Genomic DNA, 3,924 nt, shown 5'->3' with positions numbered 1-3,924 from the left:
TTAAGAACTAAGGTCAAATGGTAAAGACAATCTTCAAATGATTTTTCCAAAAAGAGTGAAATCATCCATAAAAATCTCTAGAATTTTTTCGGTCATGTCTGAGAAAATTGCTGACATACAACGTTGAAATGTGACAGGTGCATTATATAAACCAAATGGCATTCTGCTATAGGCATATGTTCCATGAGGACATGTGAAACTTTTCTGGTAGCATCATTGAGGCGTCTATAATCAATACAGACTCTCCATCCAGTAATTGTTCTAGTAGGTATGACTTCATTATTTTTTATTTTTTATAACTGTCATACCTCCTTTTTTTGGTACTACTTGAGCAGGACTTACCCAAGGGCTATCTGAAATGGGATAGATGATACCTGTTGCAAGAAGTTTAATTATTTCATTTTTCACCGCTTCTTGCATTGTAGGATTCAATCTCCTTTGGGGCTGGACTATTGGTTGTAGCTATCTTCCATGAGGATTCTGTGCGTACAAATAGCTGGACTAATCCCTTTGATATCTGCCACTGTCCACCCTAAGGCTCCTTTGTGTGCTCGTAGTACTTCAATTAAATTGTCTTCCTGTTCAACAGATAGAGAAGATGAAATAATTACTGGAAATAATTTATGCTCAAGATAAACATATTTCAAATGAGAAGGAAAAAGTTTGAGTTCAATTTTTGGTTGAACTTCTTCCGCTTGTATCTCCTCATCCTTATAATGTTTTTCCAATATTTGAGCTTCGCTCCTGATGGTGGGATCATCATCTTGTGAGGTGCCAGATTTGGACAAGCATCTTTCCATAGAATCTAGAATCAATTTATCATCTGCAAGATCACTAATCATGTCAATTGAAAAACATGGGGACGATATCTCATCTCCTGAAAATCTTAGCATTTTTTGCATATAAAAAATGACTCTTTCTTCATCTACTCTTAAAATTAATTGTCCTTGATGGACATCTATGATTGCTCTTCCTGTAGCAAGAAATGGTCTACCCAAAATTATCGGTTCATCAGGACATTCCTGCATTTCAAGTACTATAAAATCCACAGGGAAAATAAACTTCTTACAAGAATATTTTCAATTATTCCCTTAGGTGTTTTAGTACTTTGATCTGCAAACTGAAGAGAAACACTTGTATTTTTTATTTCACCAAGATCCAATTTTTTAAAAATAGAAAAAGGCATTAGATTTATTGAAGCCTCAGAGTCACAAAGTGCTTTTTCAAAATATACTCCTCCCAAAGTGCATGGAATTGTAAAACTACCTGGATCCCCGAGCTTTTGTGGTAGTTTATTTTGAAGTATAACACTACATTTTTCAGTAAGTACTACCACAGAAGCTTCTTCCAGTTTTCTTTTGCTTGACAAAATTTCTTTTAGAAACTTGGCATATGAAGGCATTTCTAATAAAGCATCAGTAAAAGGAATATTAATGTGAATTTGTTTTAAAATATCCAAAAACATGGAAAATTGACTATCAAGCTTTTCTCTTTTCATTTTTTGGGGAAAAGGAATTTTCACAGGGAGAATATTTTCCTCTTCCATTTTCTTTTCTTTTTCTTTTGATTGTTCAAAGGGTGTTTCAGCATTCTTACCTTTGTCTACCTATTGTGATGATTGATTCTTTTCTTGGATGTCCTTGTAAGGTTAATCAAGGTTCTTACCTGACCGTAAAGCGATGGATTTAAGGTGCTCCTTTGGATTTTTCTGTGTATTGCTTGGTAAGGGACCTTGAATCTTTTCGGACACAAGAGTTGCCAACTGGCTTAACTGAATTTTCAGATTTTTTAGAGCTAAATTTTGACTCTCCATTTTTTCATCAGTGGATTTGATGTACTTGTACAAAAGGTCATCAAGATTCGTATGTGCTTGTTGCGACCTCTGCTGATATGGAGTTATTTGTTGATATGGTCTAAAATTTGATGGCCCGCGATTTTGATTTTGGTATCCAGGTGGACGCTGTACCTATTGCTTTTGAAAGCTTTGGGAGTTTTCAGCACCATTTGGATTGCTCCATTGAAAGCCTGGATGTTTTTGTGCCAATGGACTACCAAAAGAGTATGACTTGTATCCGACAGTATTAACCTGCTCATCATTGTGTTTGCTTGCTTGACATTCATGGTTTAGATGGCTTGCTCCACATATGTCACAGGCCTCAGCTTGGCTTGACCGTTGTTTATTCTCCTGAAAAGCTTCAAACTTTTGTGCCAGAGAAGCAATTTGTTGAGTTAGTGTATTTAAAGCATCTGCTTGAATTACAGTAGCAGCTTTCTTATTGATTACACGATCAGATGGCCATTGAATGACATTTTGAGATATTTCATTCATCATTTGCAAAGCTTCATCTGTGGTTTTTCCCGTAATGGAACCTCCTGCAGCTGCATATATCACATTTCGAGAAGAAGGTTTTATCCCATGATAAAAAATATACAATTGCATATGTTCAGCAATGTCATGATGTGGACATTTTCTTAGCATTGCTTTTAATCCCTCCCAAGCCTGATAAACTGACTCCGTGTCAGTCTGCAAGAAATTAGTAATATCTTGTCTTAACTTTGTGGTTTTAGCAGGGGAAAAATATTTGTTTAAAAACGTTTGAGTCATCCGATCCCATGTGGTGATAGACCCTTGAGGCAAACTTCGCAACCAAGTCTTGGCATCTCCTTTTAAAGAAAAAGGAAATAGCCTTAGCTTGGTTGCTTCAAGGGATACTCCATTATATTTAGCGGTTTCAACTAATTCTAAGAAATCAATCAGATGACTATGTGGATCTTCACTAAGATCACCGATGAATGTACATGATTGTTGAATTGTTTGAATTAATCCAGTCCTGATTTCGAAGTTGTTAGCTGCAACTAGAGGATTCCTCACACTAGATTCACAGTTGAAGTGATCTGGTCTAGCATAATCCCTTAGAATTCTGTTTGCTAGTCTTGGAACCACTTCGGCAAATTGATCTTCTGGAACAAGTGGTGGTGGAATTCCTGCTGGTTGATTTTCAACTCCTGGTTGATGCTCCATTTCTTCACGAATTACGCTTTGAGAAGCGGATGTTTGTTTCTTCCTGCGCAAACGGATAGATCTTTCAATTTCTGGATCGTAATATGCCAACTCTTTTGAAGAAGAGCGGGTCATAAACTACAGTAATATTGCAATAATAATAATAATAAGAATAATAATAACAACAACAACAAGAACAGTAACGACAACAACAACGACAATGACGAAAACAACAACAACAACAACAGCAACAACAACAACAACACCAACAACAGCAGCAGCAACAACAACAGCAACAACAACAACAACAACAGCAACAACAACAACAGCAACAGCAACAACAACAACAACAACAACAACAACAACAACAACAACACCAACAACACCACCACCACCACCAACAACAACACCAACAACACCAACAACACCAACAACACTAACAATACCACCAACAACACCAACACCACCAACAACAACTACTACTACTATCTTTTAACACCAATAATAAAAAATCACTTTTATATAGACAAGAGTGATGAGAACAACAGATGGTAGTACTAATAATGAAATATTGCAGAACTTCTATATAAAGGAAGTATATATAATAATAATAGAAAAAGTTATAATGATGGTAAGAATAGAGGTGATGTAACGATGAAACTGTCGGAAGACTAATTTTTTTTAAAGAAAATTTATATGATTACAAATAAAAACACTAGTATTAATAAATAAAATAATTATATTAGTACTTAGTTGGTAATGATAATATTAATGAATATATAGATAATGATAAACATAAACGTAAGTTCTCAAATTAGTAACAAAACACTTAGTCTGAAGTAGATGTATGCCAATCCCCGATAACGGCGCCAAAATTTTGACGAGGCCAAAGTGCATAGGAAATTTTGCTCGTACTCTGTCAA

The 3,924-nt window shown here is 35.4% G+C and overlaps 1 non-coding gene across 1 annotated transcript; it reads left to right on the top strand.

Annotated features, from left to right (window-relative positions):
- Positions 1-2,450: 2,450 nt before the first annotated feature.
- On the top strand, positions 2,451-2,557 carry LOC132616307 (small nucleolar RNA R71). The gene has a single exon (XR_009573097.1). It is a non-coding gene; the product is annotated as a small nucleolar RNA R71 (small nucleolar RNA).
- The last annotated feature ends 1,367 nt before the right edge of the window (positions 2,558-3,924 follow it).

Source organism: Lycium barbarum, chromosome 10 (assembly GCF_019175385.1).
Source record: "Lycium barbarum isolate Lr01 chromosome 10, ASM1917538v2, whole genome shotgun sequence".
Taxonomy (NCBI): Eukaryota; Viridiplantae; Streptophyta; class Magnoliopsida; order Solanales; family Solanaceae; genus Lycium; species Lycium barbarum.
Note: the sequence above shows the minus strand (reverse complement) of the source record. Positions and strands in the feature narration are given on the sequence as shown.